The sequence below is a fragment of the Cyprinus carpio genome, chromosome B7 (genome assembly GCF_018340385.1).
Source record: "Cyprinus carpio isolate SPL01 chromosome B7, ASM1834038v1, whole genome shotgun sequence".
Taxonomy (NCBI): Eukaryota; Metazoa; Chordata; class Actinopteri; order Cypriniformes; family Cyprinidae; genus Cyprinus; species Cyprinus carpio.
The window spans coordinates 10,312,345-10,333,869 of NC_056603.1; the positions used below are offsets into that span (position 1 = coordinate 10,312,345).

A 21,525-nucleotide genomic window follows, 5' to 3' on the forward strand; every position below is an offset into this window, starting at 1 on the left:
GATGGGGAAGAAAGAAGAGGCATGTGTGCGAAAGAGAGAATGAGATGAAGAACTATTCGAGGAAGACAAAAGGCAAGAAATAATGGGTAGAAACCAAAAGGGAAGAGAGAACTAAAGCAAGGAGGAAGCAAGGGAGAAATGAATGAGAGAAGAAGAGGGAGATTAATGATGAATGAAAGTAGCAAGAAAGGAAAAAAGAAAGGAAGGGTGAAAGCATGAAGTAAAAGGTCAAAGAAACGAAGGAAAGAGGAAGAATGACAGAAAGGAAAGAAGAGAAGGAGAAAAAGGTGGCAGGAAAAGTGAAGGAATGAAGGAACAGAAGAAAAAAAGGAATAAAGAGAAAAAGTACAGAGGAAAAGGAGGAAGAATGTACACAAGACGGAAAACAATAAAGAAGGAAGATAGGAAGGATAGTAGAAAGGAAGGAAGTAGATAAAGTAAGGAGGAATGGATGGATGAAGAGAAAAAAAAGAAAAGAAAAAAGTAAGGGACAAAGGAAGGAAGGAAATGAATAAACTAACAAAGGAAGGAAGGGAGGAATATATACAGTAAAAGGTGACAGGAGAGGTGAGAAAAAGAAAGAAATAAAGAAATAAAGAAAGAAAGAGGACAAGAAAGGGAGAAAATGGGGAAATGGAAGGAAGGACTGAATGAGAGAATAAGAACAAGACAAAGAATAAAATTAATGATGAAATAAAGGTTGGAAGGAAGAAAAATTAAGAAAGAGGTGGAAGAAAAGAAGGAACGAGAGAAAGGAGGAAAAGTATGGAAGAATCAAAGAAAGGAAGGAAAGTTGAGAGAAGGTGGAAAAATGTGGCAGTGATAGTGGAATGAATGAAAGAACAGAACAGAACAGAAAAAAACAAATATGGAAGAGAAAGAAAGAAAAAACAAAGAAATGAAGAAAAAGAAATAAATAAAAGGATGGAAGAAGGACAAGAAAGGTGATGAATGGTGGAAGGTACGGAATCAACAAAGAAGCAGAGGGAAAAGAAGAAGAAGAAAGGGAAGAAAAAGGAAGCAGGGAAGTATGGAAGGAAGGAAGGAAGGAAGGGAGAAAAGAAAAAGGAAAAACAAGACAGAATCCTGGTAGGAAGGAAGGAAATACAGAAAGAAAGAGGTGGAAAAAATAAGGAAAACATAAAAGAGAAATATAAGAAAAGAAAAAAGAAAGAATGAAAAAAGGTGCAGGGTCACTGGAGCATTAAATTAAGAAAGAAAAGGAGGGGAAGAAAGGATGAACGTGATAGAAAACCAAAAGCAAGGAAGAAATAACAAAAGATAAAGAAAGAGGAAGGAAGGAAGGAAGGAACAGAAATCGCAGGAGGTACAGCATCAATGGAGCAGCAGAGGGAAAAGAGGAAAGGGAAGATAGGAAGCAAGGAAAAGAAACGAAAAGCAAGGAAAACTGCAAGCACTGAGAGGAAGTGAAAGACGGTTGATCATGTGACAGTGATCCAGCACAGAGCAGTGCACTGCAGTCCCCAGAGACAGCTCCAGTGACCGCTCCATTCATCTGCTCCCTCACCTCACTGTCACTGCAGCACACAGGTCACCTCAACACCCGCCTAATTGATTCGCCTGTCAAACGCAATGAAGGGTTGGATGTTAATAGGGGTTTTATTTGTCCCGAGGGGGCCCGACCCAACTGCCACAGGACAGTATATTTATCTATCCCCACACACGTGTAATGCCCAGTTTCAAAGCACTCATCTCCAGTTTATCAAGCACCCAGAGTCCCGCCGTAATGATACCCAATGCACCGACCCCTGATAAATGACCTCTCGGCCCAAGGCCACTCGCAGCTTAACTGGAGAGGAGACGTGAGCCAGTAATAGGGGGGCTTGTCTCTGTTTGGGACGCTGATAATGACCTGTGCTGGACTGTAACGGATGGATGTGGGCAGAGGGCGAGGGAACGGCCGAGTTTAAAGGGGTCCTGGAGGACAACAGGAGTGAAGAGGAACAGATGCTTAACCGTGGGGCAATAAGATGGTGCCGTCCTCAGGGAGAGAGCGGGAGACTAAACAATAAACCCTAAACATAAATCCTCCCAATTTTAAATAACTATTTTTGAAACAATGAAAGTAAAACAGCATCTTTTGATATTGCACCTTTGGGGGTCAATAAAAAAAAAAAAAAACATGTCTAAATATGATACAAAAAAAGTTTAAACAAACAAATAAATAAATAAAAATAAATAAAAGCCTTATTTTCAGACAGGCAATTTTTAAGAACAATTGCTTGCTTTAGAGCTATAAAACAGTTCATTTACAAGTTCATTTAAATAACTTTAAAAAAAAATAAATAAATAAAAAAAATCACAATAAAGAAAAAATCACAATAAAATGTTTGTACATTTGTGCAGGTTGTATGACCTGATAGTGAAAGATAACATGGAATATTTATACTAAAATTTGTCACACTGCCAGACCATTTAAAATGGATGAAAGTAATAAAATAATGTAGACAGATTAAAGTAAAAACAATAATAATACAATTTATTTAAAATTTACTGAGAAAAAACCTATTATTTATATTGATATATAGTTTCACATTTATAAATGGTTTGCATAAGACTACATAACTAAACCATATTAAAAATTTGAAAAAAGTTAAAAAGTTAACCCCCCCACAAAACGTATACATATATACATGTACATACATACATACATACATATACATATATACATATACATATATATATACATATATATATATACATATACATATATATATGTGTGTGTGCGTGTGTGTGTGTGTGTATATATTTATATGTATACATGTGTGTTTATATATATATATATATATATATATAATATGTGTATATATATATATATACACATACACACACACACACACATGTATACATATAAATATATACACACACACATATCTATATCTATCTATCTATATATATATACACACACACATACAAACAAAATATGTACATATATAGCTTGTACATATTTGAAAAAATGTTACCATTTACAAACCCTGCCCACCTTATGATTGGACCCAAGACTCACTGAAGCACACCTGTATTTTGTGCTGCTCCCTTGTGATCAGATCACCCAAGACAGATGTTAATACCAGGTGCAATCACAGTCTTTGTAACATGATCTCCAAATTCAATGTGTTTTGCAAAACAGTGTTGACTACGTCTCAACATTTTGGAAATGAAAGGTACATCAGGGATGAAAGGTACAGTATAAACACAGTTACAGGGGGAAGGAAATTGAACAGGTGAAGAACACAGGACCTGAACAAGAAAACACACCTGCATTTTTGAATACTGGATGTGGGTTTTCAGGAGAAGAGAAAGAAAAAACAGCATCAAACTCGATTCAACTGTAGTTTTCACCAAAAAAAATATAGCTCATTAAAACACATATGCACACACACACACACACACACACACACACACACACACACACACACATGCGGACACACACACACACACAGACACACGCGTCCCCTGAGAGCTCCTCCTGCAGAGCGCCATGAAGGATTAAAGCAGGCATCAAAGGGCACGGTGCGGCAGTGAAATATTCAGCAGTCTCTGCGGGAAGCGGGAGCTCCGGTGAATGTGTATCTTGCACATGCACACTAAAGTCAAAGCCGAGGGATTCAGTACCTGAACCCTGTACAGAGAAAGTGTCAGACACATATTAAATATTTAACCAGCTCAACAGCGCTGGAAATGACTCCACACTACGCATATGAGCTCCACAGCTGAGGTGAGACGCTCACAAGGAAATAAAAAGTTCTACGAACTTCAGCAGAATTATTGGAGTAATTAATGATCATTCAGGAGGGAAAACAATTTGTTCTGTGCAGAATATAAAAAGAGTTCAAGAGCAGGCAGTAAATCATTTCTCAGTGAACCTCATGAAATCACAACAAAATCTTAAAAATTTTGAAAAAAAAAAAAAAGTTCTGCACACCTCTGCCATAGGTTGACAGGTTTTAAATATTTGCAAAATGCACTTGTTTTTTTTCCAGTAATAATGATATACAATTTTTAATGGTATACAGACATTTTTATAGATGCAATAAAGTTTTACAAGCTACAGCAATGTAGATATAAATATATTTTCCCTATTTTATTTACAAATAGGAAAGAAAAACAAGAAATGATACCCACACACACACACACACACACACACATATATAGACTCACATTTATATACACACACATTTTATATGAATATTTTACTATTTTGCACAAAATGTACCATTCATAATTTTGCATTGAATATATTTTCATGAAAACTTAGAACTTTTATTCCTCAATTTCCTTTACCATAAGTAAAAGTTAACAAAATAAAAATACAAATATTTTATTAAATAATAATAATAAAAAAAAAAAATCTCACTTATTGCTGCAATTAATTTCTTGTTCATTTTTATTTTTATTTTAGCATAAATTAGAGGCAGTTCAGCAAAAACTACTTCCTTTCTTTATAAATTAAATATATATATTTTTTGCTGCATTTAAGTAATGATTTTTCCCCATTATGGTAAAGCGAATTTGAGAGAAAAATGTGCTCAAGTGTCATGAAAAACAATGCCACAATAAAATAAATTCTCAATGGCCCTTTATAATATATAATCTTATTTTTGTCTTCTGGTTTTGGGCTGAAACATGACCCTGGCCTATTTATGACAGGTTTAGTGAGTAAGAGACAATAACATCAATATTCACAAGGACACAAAAGATTTACCATTTACAGTTACAGTTATTTGAATAATTAATGTTCATCCAGGAGGAAAAATATATTGTGCAGTGCAATATAAAGAACAGTTCAAGAACACACGGGTAGATAAATGTCTCGATGTGCCAGAGAGAACATGAGTGTGGGTGTGAATACACAGACTGTATGTTTTTTCGGGTCACGTAACAAAGAGCAAGTGTGCTCTTTCCAAGCCCGTACGCTTCCATCTCACTCCTTTTCTTCCCTCTTGGCAGGTTATAAGGTGTCTTGCAGAAAAGAAAATGAAGACCTGTGCATTCACACATCAACGCAGGACGACGTGACTTTGAAATATGGATCATTTCAGGAAGCCAAAGAGTAATGAGAGCCCTCTCTGATAGACAGATGGAGAGACACAGTTAGCCCCATTCACCCACCTCAACCCTATTCACACACTAAAGCCCTTTCACACACACAAAAGAGCCACAGAGACCCCGGACTACACTCTGTTTAACTAAAGGAGGGCCAGAGGTGCGGTAAGGTTATCTGACCCACAGCACATGATACAGAGAAAAAAGGTGAAGGAGCAGGGTGGAGATCTGGAGGTTCTTACAAACTTGATGTTGGCCATGGGTAAGTGAAACTTTTAGCTGTGCGACTTACAATATACTTATAATACAAGGACAAACGCCCTGGAGCAATCTGGGGTCAAGTGTCACGCTTCTTTTACAAAAATGTATCATGTCCCATGATGTCTGTTAAATAAAACATGACCGGAAAAGCACTGATTGCTAAATAGGGCTGTCCAATAAAAAACAAAAATTAAAAAAATTAAAAAAATAAAATACTGTTTCAAATTTATGTATTCTTTTAAACTTGTTATTTATCAAAAAATCCTGAAAAAAATGTGTCATGGTTTTCACATGAATATGGAATAGAACAACTGTTTTCAACATTGATAATAATATGAAATGTTTCATGAGCAGCAAATCAGCGTATAAGAATGATTTCTGAAGGATCATGTGACACTGAAGACTGGAGTAATGATGCTGAAAATTGCAGGAATAAATTACATTAAAAAACACAAAAAAATAAAAAATTAAAAAAAAAATAACTAATAACTTACAAATACAACACTTCAATATATAATATATATATTATATATATATATATAAATATAAATATATATAAACAGAAATAGAAAAATAGAAAACTATTATTCGAAATTGTACAATTATTTTACAATATTACTGTAATTTTTTATTTAAAAATGCAGCCTTTGTGAGCATAAAATACTTCTAACGAACAAACAATAAAAATCTTACACAAACGTTTGAAAAAATTATTTAATAAACACATTTTATATATAATATAATGTACTCTAACCTGTACATAAATTCTGAAATAAAGAAATGTAATAATTCTAATAAACATTTGGTACCTTTTACTGTTCTAGTATATCATGCAAACCAAATTCACTTACATTTAAATTTATAAATGTCACAAAAACATTTCCTGAATGTTTTTTAACATTCAACAGGGAATGTTTTAAGAGACACATTGCAAATATTTTCACAACATATTTTCCGTCACGTGCACATCTAACAGAGGCCTGTTCTGTGTATGTGTGCTATCAGAGCTACGGTATGGAAACTACGGTTACTATGCTAAATGTTGTGTGGGTTAGTAACACATTGGTGTTTCAATGGCTGCAGAGTTGATACTTGCAACCTGAGGCCATAACATTTTATAGACTGTAGATGTTAAATCAACAGCATGAAAGTAAGAGTAACTACTGTCTGATTCTCTCCAGAGTGAAGCTTATGTGTGATGCATTTCACAGAGATGCTTTTCTATATACTAGTTTCAAATATTTCGAAGAAAAACATTCACTTGTCCTTCAAAGAGAAAAGAGATATATAATAAAGATGTGAAACACTGGAATCCACCCAAAAGGATCACGCTCGGATATAAAATCGTGATGTTTTAATGAAGAAATTGAATCTGAGGTGAACATAAATCTTCAGAAGCAGGTAAAGGTCTCCTGCTCATTCCTATGGGCTGAATGTATTGTTCCAATCATGGACATGTTTCGGGAAGACTTTGGAAAGAGCCCGATAGAAATCCCTATTTTCATTCTCCTACTGTAAGCCAAAGATCAAAAAGAGGCGGATGAAAAAAGATTACAGAGGAGGATGAGAAAGAGAGCAGCTCACAGGCGGTACCAATTAGCGTTTTGGCATCTGCTTCCCTTTATCGACCTGAGCTTGTGTACTCTACCTCCTTCACCATACCGACGTGAGTTACTGTTCAGAGCGGATTCAGAAATCCACAAACGAGAGGAGTTGAAAAACAGAAAGATATTTTTATAGAGAGCTCAAAGACTGACACAGAACAAGAGAGAAAAGACAAAAGAGACAATGTTTGTTCTACTAGCTTAACTGTAACTGCTTTTATAATAGAAATGTAGTGTTATTTATAATGCTTAGAAAGTCTATTTAAACTTTAAGAGAGAAAGAGACAAACAGAGCAACTGAATTCCAATTTGCTTCAGCGACAGTAGAGACATTTATAATGTTACAAAAGTTACTATTTTTATTTATCGAAAAACTGTATCATGGTTTTTATAACATGCCATCAGAAGAATATATTACAGAGAGATTGGCCGATTTTGAGTTTTTATAACCGATACCGATACAGACAGATTTATTTATAACATTTTCAGTCATATTTTAGTCATCTTAAAAACAAAACGATTAGTATTCTAATTATAAAGTATATCAGATAATGCTTAAATTTTTTTTTTTTTTTAACTGTTTTTACTGTATTTTTGATCACATTAATGCAATCTTGAGCATCAGAAATCTTTTTTCAAAAACAAACACCTTACACACCACAAACCTTAAAACTGTACTGTAAATATTAATATTTAATTACATTTTTTTTTAATTCAAAAATTCTGCCATTGGAAACCATTGCATGCAAATGACTGTTGGAAATATTTGGATAAACTTTATGCAGAATTTTTTGCAAAAGAACAGCACCGAAGTGCTATCTAACATAGCATTTTCAATGCATTATGATTTGAAATCCTCTAATTATTATCTATTTATACTATGTTGTTGTCTGTAGTCATATGTGCATGCGTGTGTATAATACCAGAGAAAAACTGTAAAACTGTAGACTTGGGCAATTAAGGGAATTCATGGCAGAAACAGACTCACTGGATGAAGTATGTGCATAGCTGTGTAACTGATGTCATATCCAAGTACTTCTTCATTCTTATGCTATCACAGGGAATGATGGGAAATGTAGTTTGATTGCACAAGTCAGTCTCATAATAAACCCGCTAAATGAGTCATGTTTTCATGGCACGCTTTATCATTACTCTTTATCAACTGTACACAGAATGCACACAAGACTAAATGGTCAACATTTACAACTACTTATTGTGATCAATAACAATCTGCTTCGGTTGTGATACATTAATTGACAAGCATCCTCTTTGGTAACTTTCTCTAAAAGAAAGACTACATCTTCACAGCGATGTTGATGTGCACTCATTCTAACATGACTTGAACACACAACAACAGATAAAGCATCAATTAAACACCTAATGTGCATCTTTCACTCTTTATTCTGTTGTATTAGCACTACCACTAAAAGCTAGTGCTAAAAGCTTCATGTCTTTAGCAGAAAGTGATAAAGAGAAAGAAAGAAATACAAAATTGCTATTTTTTTTTCTGACCAAAATCACTCCTGAACTCTTAAGTAGAAACTTGAAGGAAGGCAGCACTATTCACACAGGTCTCCATTCAGTCTGCCAAAAGAAGTGGCTGCTGGGAGGGGAGAGATTAAAATCAGCCGCAGTCTGAGAAGAGGGTGGGCGACACTACAATCAACTGAGCCGTGCACCTTATATCGCTTGTAAGGAGTCTAGGGCAAAGGTTTTAGTAGTCAACAGGAAAAGGGGGTAAGTGTATAAATGCCCATGTGAGTGAGAAAGAGAGCCAGGGTGATAAAGGCTATTGTCTTAACCTTTCTATATTGGGTGTTGCCAGGGTCAGAGAGAATAGGCACTTACAATGGACAGGATGTCATATAAATGGGCAGTTGTTATTTTTTTCCCTCTGAGTTTCATGGATATGAAGAAGGTAGAAGGAACAACACAAAGCATAAATATATATATATATATACAAAAAATCCACACAATGAGGAATCTATCTCTTTCTCTCTCTATACAAAAAATCGGACAGATTGAGAAATCTCTTTCTCTCTCATATCAGTATATATACAAAAAATCCACACAATGAGGAATCTATCTCTTTCTCTCTCTATATATCATATTGTAATATAATATTTTCAGGTATATTAGATATAGTAATGGACAAAAATATCGGCACCCTTGGTAAATATGATCAAAGAAGGCTGTGAAAATGAATCTGCATTGTTAATCCTTTTGATCTTTTATTTTAAAAAATTCACAAAAATCTAACCTTTCATTGGATAATAAGAATTTAAAATGGGGGGAAATATCATTATGAAATTAATGTTTTTCTCAAATACACACTGGACACAATTATTGACACCCCTAGAAATTATACATTTAAAATATCTCAGAAGTATATTCCCATTCATATTCACAATTTTGAGCACTCCAGGGTGATTATGAACATGGAATTATCCACCCGGCTTCCTGTTTCACAGAAATATAAATATGAGGGAAAACTAAGCCCAAATTCCCTTAATCATCCATCACAATGAGAAAAACCGAAGAATATATTTCTGATGTGCAGCAAAAGATAATTGAGCTTCACAAATTAGTGAAGTGGCTTTAAGAAAAGAGCTAGGAGCAGTGAAAATTCCCATTTCCACCATCAGGGCAATAATTAAGAATTTCCAACAAACAGAAAATGTTATAAATCTGCGTGGAAGAGGACGTGTCTCTATATCGTCCTAATGCACAGTGAGAAGGAGAGTTTGAGTGGCGAAAGACTCTCCAAGGACCACAGCTGGAGAACTGCAGAAAAAAGTTGAGTCTCGGGGTCAGAAAACTTTAAAAAAAATTGTCAAACAGCACCTACTTCACCACATGTTGTTTGGGAGGGTTTCAAGAAAAATTCTCCTAGCTCATCCAAAAACAAACTCCAGCATGTTCAGTTATCAGACACGACTGGAACTTCAAATAGGACTGGCTTCTATGGTTAGATGAAACTAAAAAAAATTGCTTTTTAGCAGCAAACACTCAAGATGGGTTTGGTGAACACAGGGATAAAAAGTACCCCATGTGTCAATGAAATATACTGCTGTATTTTTGATGTTGTGGGCCTATATTTCTGCTGGAGGTCCTGGACATCTTGTTTAGACACATGGGATCATGGATTCTATCAAATACCAACAGATAAAAAAATCACTAAGTGACTGACTCTTATAATGGACCATGTTTGGATCTTCCAAACCGTTCAATAATCCAAACACACAACCTCAAAAACAACACAAAAAATGGGTCACTGAGCTCAAAACCAAGCTTCTGCCTATGGACATTCCAGTCTCTGACCTGAGACACTGTAGAAAAATGAAGACCTGAACTGAAGAGAAGAAGCAACCAACCATGGAGCTGGAACAGGAACTGAAGGTGATTCTGGAAGAGGTGTCTCTGATCTCGTCAGGTGTTCTCTAACCATCATCCGGCATTATAGGAGAACAAAGAGCTGTTAAACTGGCAAAATGGAACACCTGAAACAGGGTGCCGGTAATTGTGGCAATATGTATTAGAAGAAAAAACATTTATTTCATAATGATATTTCCACCCCCCCCATTTTAAATCCTATTATCAATCAGGTTAGATTTTTGTGATTTTTAAAAAAAAATAAAAGATCAAAAGGTCTGGATACATTTTCACAGCCTATCTTTGATATATACCAAGGGTGCCGATATGGCTATAACTGGATATACAAATACCGCTTCGGTGCCTGTATATATATATATATATATATATATACTTATATATATATAATATATAGATATATACTAGATATAATATATTATAGGAGTATATATAGTTTATACTTACATCTATAGACATATCCTGACACACATAAAGATATATATATTATATACAGATATACATATATATACACATATTACATATCACATAACTATACATATATATAATACACATAACCACACACACACACACACATATATATATACACACACATACTATATATATATATAATATAATAATATATAGATATATATACACACCACATTTATACACACATATTTATATACTATATATAGATATATTTTATATATACATATACCACACACACAAATATATATATATTATATATATATATATATACGCTATATATATATATATAACCTAAACATACATATATATGATATTTATATATATATATATATACTATCTATATTGTATGTAGTGTGTATATATATGATGTATATATATATATTATATACATCTATATATATATATACACTAATATATACATACATATGTATTATATATTTATATACACACATATATATATATATACACACCATATATATAATACACTACACAATATATATACACACACATAAAATATATATATATCATATATACACACACATACATATATATATACACACACACCATACATATATATTACACACACATACATATAATATACTAATAACCCCCTCAGTTTTTACTACAAAACATCACAAACCTACCTCAATATGAGAAGATGTGTAAAATGTGTAAATATATACCTATCTACTAAAACTTATATATTTATTAGATTTTCAATATATGAAAAGTAAATGTGTAAATATACCTATATACCTATAAAATATATATATATTAGTATAATATAAGCTTAAAATTTATGATCTAATAAACATAATGAATGGTTAAGTCATGTGAGGTCACGATAGTGTGTGGTGTCTCGTGTTTGCATTGTGCATGTAAAATCCCTGGTGTGTATGGTGAACAACAGCCTGGCCAACAGCAGAAACACTATGTTGCTTGTTTCACGGGTAATTAGATTCATGCAACTGTCCTAGTTCTCATTATAGCTAATTCTCTCTCTTTCTGGCTGCTTGGACCCAAGACTGATGGATTGAGGGGGGCCGCGGTGTGGTATGTAACTCGTGGCCCGGTGCGGGGAAGGTTAGTGTTTAACATATGTGCGTACACGTAAACAAACACCGGCTCCGTTTGACGTCCTGTCAGCACAGACCTCCGTCTTTCTAATACCAGATCATCGATGTCTGCCATATGTTTCCCTTCACCTTTTCAGAATGATGCTAAGCAGTTTTTTTTTTTTTTTGTTTTGTGTTTGAGGTTTAAGATGGAAGGAAGGAGGCGGGGGAAGAAGGTTTTTGTGCACAATTAGCAGGCCACGGCTACACGATGACCTCTGACACGAAAGGAGAAAAGAGTCATTCAAAGCCAAGAGGGGGCTGTCTGACGGTCATGGCCGAGGGTCTGTGGAACATACCCAGACATGGGCCGCTAATTAATGTACCTCCACGCCCGCCACAAGCCGCCACTCCCCCCGGTCAAGGGTCACCTTGCAATCACTGACAAGTGCAGGTAGTGTCCTGCCCCTGGAAAGACGACACAAAGATTCCCAGACGATTCTCTTCCAACACTCCCTCTCCTGTTGGGCCACTCCTCCCCACTCCTCCAGCACTCGCAGTGATTTCTACCCCCATAACCGCCCCCCATCTCCTCCTTCAACAGAGGGCAAAGTGTTTTTGTTCTTTCACTCTGCGTCTTAAACACGCAAAGCAGACTCCATCCCATTCATGCACTCAATGAAAGGAGGAAGCACAAAAAGGGGGGATATAATGAAACACTATAATGCAAAGGAATAAGCAATATATTGCTTATTTCTTGGCATTATAGCATTACTTTATATCCCCCTTTTTTTACTCCTTTCATATATTAAATTATATTATATATATATATTAGGGCTGTCAATTGATTACATTTTTTATCTAAGTAATCACACCCTTTTTCTGTGATTAATCGCGTACTTCATGAAATTAAGCATAGACCATTTATCTTGTTTAAAAATTTTATTTTGTCATCATTTGCTATATCCAGCAAAGTAAACAAAAAGATTGAAGGGTGATTCTCAAAACTCTGTATTTTCTGCAAGCTTTTTTCAAGATAAATTTAGATGTCTTTCCAAAAAAGGACACTTAGAAACTCCAAGAGGACACCAAAGAATCAAATGATATAAAGGAGCCCATATAAGCACATATGAAAGAAAAAATAAATGAAATTTATAATGTGTGTACAATACAACAGCAAAAAGCTTTTTTACATTTTAGAGAAGTCAAGTTGTGAAACCGAACAGGACCACATGGTGATGCGAAAAAAAAAAAAAAAAACCAACCGCCTGCTGACTGCATATGTATTACAGTACACGGATCCATTCAGAATAATTAAACATAGCAACGTACACATGACAAATCAAAACATTATCGTGAATGTGTGTGGAAACAATGTGAACATACAGAATGTCTGTGCCTGTGCATAAACACAATGTGTGATCAGTGTGACAAGAGCACTTATACATGCATTATTATAACGGACGCGTGCTTACTGTGCAACTCCTGTATCCCACCGCAATCATCTTTACTTTACTTTAATAGTTACTTAAGCTACTTTAATACTTTACTTTTGATTGCATCCATCAAAACTCTACTAGTGAAACTGGTTATCCAGCTGAGAAAATGTAGTTTGCGTCTCATCTGGCCAAACAGTGGTGGGATGTGTTGACAATCCATTCAGTCTGTACTTCACACAGCGCAACGTTTGAGGGCCTGCGCTCTTCAGAGAAAATCACAGAATATGACAGAGCTCATGTTTAAAAGCGAAACACACTGGAATGAATAATTCACTGGAAGCGCAACGCAAGTCTCTGTTCTCTCTGCAATCTCTGATGTAATCAGCCTGGTCTCCTTTATATTAGCTCTGTTTTGGATGGATTGTTTGAATGCATTCGTTTACTGGATCATTGGACTGAAAACTTCCCCGGAGTTTAGCGGCTTAAAATGATCTGATCCCAAGTAGAAGCAAAATTGGGTTAAAGGGTTAGAATAGAAATTGTGCTTCAGTAGTTTTGCGTTAAATTATTTCAATGCGTTAAGTATTGTAAAATTAATTGCATGCATTAACGTGTTAACGTTGACAGTATATATATATATATATATATATAGTGTAAATATAGAATGTATTATAAAAACTAGTAAACTTATACAGTGGTTTAGAAACAATTGCTCCTTTAAATATATTCAGATTATATGAGTTTTGCTTAGGGATAAAACTCTATATAATATCATAGGGATATACTATGCTAATTACAATTTATTATATAAACTATTTATTTCTAATATATTTCTCTATATATAAGGAGCTGTAACATATGACTTTATGTTTGTTTGCTAGGTATAATGCTAGTGATATTAAATACATTAAATTCTTCCATCTAAAACTACCTCTAGCTTCTATCGATCTATCTATCTGAAATTTGTATGAATTTAATTTTTTTTAAGTAGTGTTTTTGACCACAAATACATGAAAATGAATTTCCAAAAGGAAAAAAGTATGAAAATAAAAATGTAATCTTTGGAAATAGTTCTATTTAGGTTTTACAGACATTTAAAGGGAGTGAGGGAAGTGGGAGACCTAATGGAAAACAACCAACCAACACAGAATTAATAAAGATTATAAAAAAAAAAAAAAACAACAACAACAAAAAAAAAAAAAAAACAAGTAAGCACATTTCCAGCAAATCCTAATTAGCCCTGAAGAAAACCAAACACTAAGACCCATTTATTGAAGGCTAAATAATTAATGCATGAGGGAATACAAACAAACATCGCGAAGCTCGATTCTGAAACAGACGTAATCTCAAACTTTCCCTGTCGTTTGTGGTTTATCAACCGTGTCTGACCGGATGCTGATGGATAAATGTGTGTGGGGGTAAAAGTAGCTGTACTTCAGGGACAAAACTGTAAAGCCTCCTTTTGTGGACACCCTGAAATGTAAACAGTAATCATAAATAAAGTAAAAATAATGTTTTTATACTCTTCAGTCATTACAATTAGCTTTCTATAAAACTATAGTCTATACGGTCGTGTGTGTGTGTGTGTGTGTGTGTGTGTGTGTGTTTGGCATGTGATCTCAAACAGTAGCTGCTGTCATGCCCCTTCGCCTGATGGAGAGAATGTGATGGAGTAACCCATGGAGAGCAGGGGGTCGCATGATGAGCCAATGATGGAAGAATGGAGTGTGTAAGCGTATACGTGAGAAGGGCTGCGGGAGGTTTTTGAGGGGGAGCTCTGTGCCCCGTCACACTCCGTGGGGCAAAGGTGATGACAAATGCGCCATTTAAAAGGGGGATCTGTGTGCTGAGTGACTTTGCGTGGGGAAGTGGTTATCACACACACACACACACACACACACACACACACTAGCAACACACACACCCACACACACACACACACTTCACAGATAGAGAAACCTCCCCCCTCAGCCTGTAGCTCCATAAAGTCTGTATGAAGTCCGACTGCCTAAATCCCCCAGTATCAGTAACCTGACTACATTATGAGCCCCGCTTTAAGCCCATGGCTCAGTCGGGGAACCGTAGCACGCTCGGACTGTAAGTCCAACACCTGGTGCCACCATTTCACAGTTTCCTAAACTAAAATGACCAAATCACTAGGGACACATAACCCTCACACCTTCACTTCTGAACGATTCTCTCAGTATGAGTCCAAAATCTGAACACAAATCCAGCCAACCTGCTCTAGTCACTTTTTGGGAATAGCAGACTATGAAGCTTCAAATTATATTATTAAACCTTGATGTGTAGCTCATGCTGGGACATTCATGCAATGGACATGAATTGCGGCTAAAATCATGTGGCTTAATCATGAATTTTATCTAATGGAAGACAAAACAGGTTAAAAGCTCCTGGTTTGCTGTGCTAAAAAAAATTATAATGATTATCACGACTAAAAATTATAAACAGAAATATTACTATTGTAATTTTTCAGTGTAAATTTTTTTTAAGAAAAATTATTAAAATAAATAAATATTATATAAGGTTTTATTTTACAGTACAACTGTAAAAATACAATAATATTTTATTATAATATAACTTTTTTTTTCACTATAAAATAACTTTTGTGCAATGGAAAAGTTCCATGGATGTTAAAGTACATCATGGAACCATTGATGTCAATTACAAACCTTTATTTTTAAGAGTGTATGATGATTCTGGTAGAAACTTAGCTAAAAATTTGCAAATTGTTGTAAGGGTTAAGGTCCTGCTCAACTGTCAGTTTTTGAAATTACGATGAAGCTACAATATGCATGGAATGTCAGTGCACTTAAAATAACGGGATTGGATGTCTCGAATTCAATATTTTCCAGCAGTTATCAAACGTATGCAATAATCTGGAAGTGCTAGAGAGAAGCGATCATTTCTCTCTCTGGTTCTGTGAGGTCTTATTCCACAAACTATCAATCACTCTATGTGCAGATAAGGACTGAGGGAGACCGATATTATGAATGGCTCAGGATTACTCTCACTGCATTTAAGAACAGTGGAAGAGGATAAGTGTCTTTGTGCGTGTGTACGAGAGAGCACCGGAGCAAGTGCCTGTGGACGGAGGGGGATTTTCACATTATCGTACAGAACTGGACGTGGACTGAGGGCGCCGGGCCAACACAAACGAGAGAAGAGCCTGGCGCCTGCACCACCAGCCCGTTTGAGCCACAGAGAAATATTTACCCAACACAGCCAAACTCTCACAGCATCCAGACGAGCGCTGAATACACTCGAGCAAAATCATTCAAGATCTGGATGATTGCTATTTAGCTATTTTGCCTACTTTTGAAACTTGGCATTGCTGTACTTCAACCAGCGTTAGCTTCATCAGATCAATAAAGATTCAGTATTTTTGACAATTTTGTAAGTCATATTAATTGTCCATAATAAACTAAATAACTGAAATAATTAAAAAAAATCTTTAAAACAAATATATTTATAAAAATATTTATTTGGAAATAACTTGTCGTGTCATCAATTATATATATATATATATATATATATATATATATATATATATATATATATATTTTATATATATTTTATATATATATATATAATATATATTTTTTTTTTTGTTTTTTTTTTCACAAAAATAAAACAAAGAGTTTTTATGTAAAATTGTAAAAAAAATTGTAAAAATTGTAACCTTATTATTGTTATATTAATTGTGAAATATACAGTAGTCAACATTTGCAGTGGATCAAAAAAGTAATCAAACGTTGTCCCATGTATGCATGTATAATATATATTATATATATATATATATATATATATATTATACATTATATATATATATATATATATCTATATATATTATAGTATGGATAAATTAATTTATTTACATATGATTATATATTTTATTCACCAAAAAAAAAAAAAAAAAAAAAGAACTTGCCGATGATTACCATTATGACTTTCAATTAACCAAGGAAAGATTTTAAATGAATGATGAAGAAGACCTTCCCAAAAGACCACCAAATTTCACTCCAGTTTTCATAGGTAAGGATATACATCGAAAATGCCATTAACAGTTTTAAATACTGTTTTTGTTTTTAACTGCAAAATCAGTCATAGCTTGGCATCCTTCAGGCAAATATTTATTGTGCCCACGAAGACATGCTTGAAATACTCTTCTGAAGTTTAAAGGGATTGAATCTCATAGAGTGTGTTTAAGAGTATGTCTTAACCCCAGGGGAGTGGCGCTGGTCTTACGCCCAGATTGACTAGCAGAAGGACTCACCCCATCTGAACTGCATCACACGACCAGACGGGTCAGGCCTTCGGGGAGATTACTGCTTTAAAAAGCCAGACAGACACCCCCACCCTTCTCCTTAATACCCAAACCTGAGTACCACGACCCCTCACACAGCTTTCACTCAGCGTGCCGCATCTGAAGGCATTCATCAACCCGCCTGAGTGACACGACCACTCTTATACTTAATATCCAAGAACACCAGCGGCTTGTTGAATGCTTGTTCGGAAACGTTTAGTTTTTTTTAAATTATCTAAACATAAGGGTCTTAGTCGATCGAAGCCGATGCATATGACAACTGTTGAGTCTTTTTTCATCTCAGTTCATATTTTCTTGTCATTTAATTTCAAAGGTTTTCATCGTTTTGTGTGAGTTTGTTTGTGGAAGTGGCTCTCTGCGGTCAGGCCAGGGTCTGATCTCGTGGAGCAGACAAAAGCACCAGGATGTTCCTGAACAAAAGGCCACTTCCTGAAAGATGTCTGGGTTCTCTGTCGCTAAGAAAACAGTAGCTGGCTTAAAAAACAAAACAAAAACAAAAACAAAAAATTATGGCATTTGAACCTTTATCATTACATCTGAATTTGGTTCTTAGTTCGCTATAATAACTTTATTTAAACTTTTCCATAGTTCCAGGTATAAGATATACACTATGGTGCAAAAGTTTGAGGGCAGTAAGACACCATTTATTTATTTTATTTTAGTATTTTATTGATTGATTGATTGAAATAAAACTAATAAAGGAGTAATGGCTGTTAAAAACTCAGCTTAACTATAAAAGGAATAAATTGCATTTTAAGATATATTAAAATAGAAATTAGTTATTTTAAATTGTAATACTATTTGACAGTACTCCTGTTTTTACAATATTTTGTTCAAACAAATGCATCCTTGATATTTTCTTTCAAAAACATTTGATAAATCTTATCGACCCAAAACATTTAAACAGTAGTGTACATCAACTTTCCTGAAACATGTACATGTATTGTAACAAGTTTTTTCCTCTTGTTGCAGTTTTTAAGACTTTTATAGGTTTAGGCAGCTAACTTTGACTTCTCAACACGTCACCCTGAACCAAAGACAGGTGCGTTTAACACTGCTACATGTCAAACAGATCATTTCAAATAGCTGATTGCATGATGCCAGCATAGTGTTGTGAAGCATGTTCTGGCCTAGAACGACAGGCCTATAGTTCTGTTAGAGAATTTCATGCCCTTTGTCAATGATAAGTTCCTATCAGTCAACCGCACTCAAACCCACATGCAGATATATGTCCATAGTTCATCATCATCATCATCATCAAAAAAAAAAAAAGGTTAGCCATGATTTGACTAATCCATGTGACTCATGACTTGAGAAAAAAATGGAATATAAATATAATAAAATTATCTAAAAGTATTATACTTTATATTGAATCTGAAAATATAAATATGAAAGCTAATTCAATAAATATTAATACTAAAGCAACACTACGGAGCCCCGCACATGGCATACAGGAAAAATAATAGTAGGCTAAATCATGCGCACAATTTACTAATTTGTTCCCTCGATTTGCTAAATCATGCACATGATTTATAAATCGAGGGAACAAATTAGCAAATTGAAAGAATGAAATAGTAATCGTGGACACGATTTAAAAAATTTTCTTGCATGTCATGTGCAGGCCTCCATACAACACTGATTTGCTGATAAAACTATAATAGGTTTATAATGAAATGAAAGTTAAGGTATTGACTTTTCATTTTTTTTATTTTAAGGTAAACTATTATTTAAAACTTAATGCTAAATTACTAAGTAAATGATATTAGTTCTCACATAAGCAATGTATTTCTATAACATAAGCTGCACATCTGATTTTCACTATATGATCAACAGACTTGGTTCATGCAAAACTACAATATAATTTTTTTTTTCAACTTACTTTAAACAATGCTAAATTACTAAATAAGTGACATTACTTTTATAAAAATACAAATGTATTTTTATTAAATAAACAAGAGGAAAAGATATCGAAAACAATTAGCTGCACATCTGATTTTTCCAAACAGACTCGGTTTATGCTGAACCACAATATATGAAATCCTCTTTTTTTAATATCTCAAAGAGATAAGATTCTTGTGTAAAGATGTATTTGATTCCCGGAGCGTGTCTGCGCATGATGTGTTCCCATCAATACAGCCACTGCCAGGTCTATCTACATCACGCTTTCTGATTTCTTTATGCATTTCTTCTCTTTTTCTGACACCCGTCCTCTCGCTGTCTCTGTCACCGTTTGTCTCTGTGTCTCAAAGTATGCCATTACTGTCTCCATCTGTCCATCAAGATAGCTTTATGGATATCTTTCTTTTCTTTTAGACCGCTTTCTCTCCATTTTCACTCTCGGGAATGAGTCAGCAGCGCTCGAGGCGAACGGCCTGTCTGCCCTCACGATATTCAGCGAATGGCTGACTTATGTTACACATTCGATGGTGTGACAATATGGTAATACAAATTAGCCGGCTTCTCAAATTTCTCGGCCAGATGAGACACATGCCACACCAGGGCCACCCAAATGCTCTTATAGCAAGACTTAATGTTGCCCGTCAGACCGACCACCTCATGGCCATCTGCGTGTGTGTGTGTGTGTGTGTGTGTGTTGAGTTATCAGTATCCACCCGCCGGGCCCCTCCTCCCCATTTCCCACAAGACCCCACGCTGTCACAACAGACATTTAGCAGCTTTCACGTTAAAGGGCCACGGGGGGCTTGCTTCCTTCCTTCTCCACTTCCTCCCTCTGTTTTCCGCTTCCCCACTGTCTGTATCACTATATTTTGCGGGATGCCCTCTACAACGCCCTCTTTAACTTCATTTCACAGCTAATTATAGATAAAAACAAGACAGCACAAGAGGTGAATCTCACAATGGCTCTTAAGAGGGAAAAAACACACAGGAAAACAAGTCTAAGGGGCAAGATGTAAAAATAGAAAATGCCAGGAAGCATTAAAGATGTTGTGCGGGATAATTATAGTTCAGGGCCATTTTATCTTTTTAGATGGATGTTAGGAAAACAGGAAGTAGGGCAGAGGTGCAGCTAAATGGGCTGCCCAATAGAGCGCAAGGGGAGCGATTCCCACAGCAGCGCTAGAAAAACACACAGGTTCCAAGAGGATCAGAGCATCCGAGGAAATTCAACCACACAGGGATGGAGTATGGGAATGACGCAGAGGTGCTTTCTCAGGCCGCTGGTTTAGTATAGTGTGCTGTGGCACAGAAATGACATCAAAAGAGCTTTAGAAAGTTCATATGGATTCAAAATTTACAGTACTTTAACTATTAATTTTCTTAGCATGTTGTTTCTTGGTATTTGCTACAGAAATTCCATAAGATTACTTTTATACAGCAAGGATGCATTAAACTGATTAAAAGTGACAGTAAAGATATTTATAATGCCACAAAGGATTTATATTTCAAATAAATTCTGTTCTTTTGAACTTTCTATTTATCAAATAATCTTGAAAAACAAAAAATGCATTACGGTTTCCACAAAAATATTAAGCAGTACAATTGTTTTCAAAATTGATATTAATAAGACATGTTTACTGAGCACCAAATCAGCATATTAGAATGATTTCTGAGGGATCTTGGACACTAAAGACAGGAGTAATGATGCTGAAAATTCAGCTTTGCATCACTGGAATAAATTACATTTTAAAAAATATAAAAATAGAAGATAATTCTTTTAAATTTTAATAATATATCACAAACTTAATAAAAATAAACTTAATGCATAAGAGACTTCTTTTAGACAACTTGCCCATATATGCCACCTCAGAAACCTTTCCTGCTGATGTAACTTTGTAAAATTGTATGGAAAGGACAGAAATGATGCAATGATCAGTAGTGAATAATAATATCAGACCATGATAACTGAATCAGATACCCATGGAAAGGATCAA

General features: G+C 34.9%; 1 protein-coding gene across 1 annotated transcript in view; it reads right to left on the reverse strand.

Moving 5' to 3' along the window:
- mpped2a (metallophosphoesterase domain containing 2a) overlaps window positions 1-21,525 on the reverse strand; it is a 55,370-nt gene that overhangs the window by 11,022 nt on the left and 22,823 nt on the right. The gene's annotated exons all lie outside the window — the stretch shown is intronic.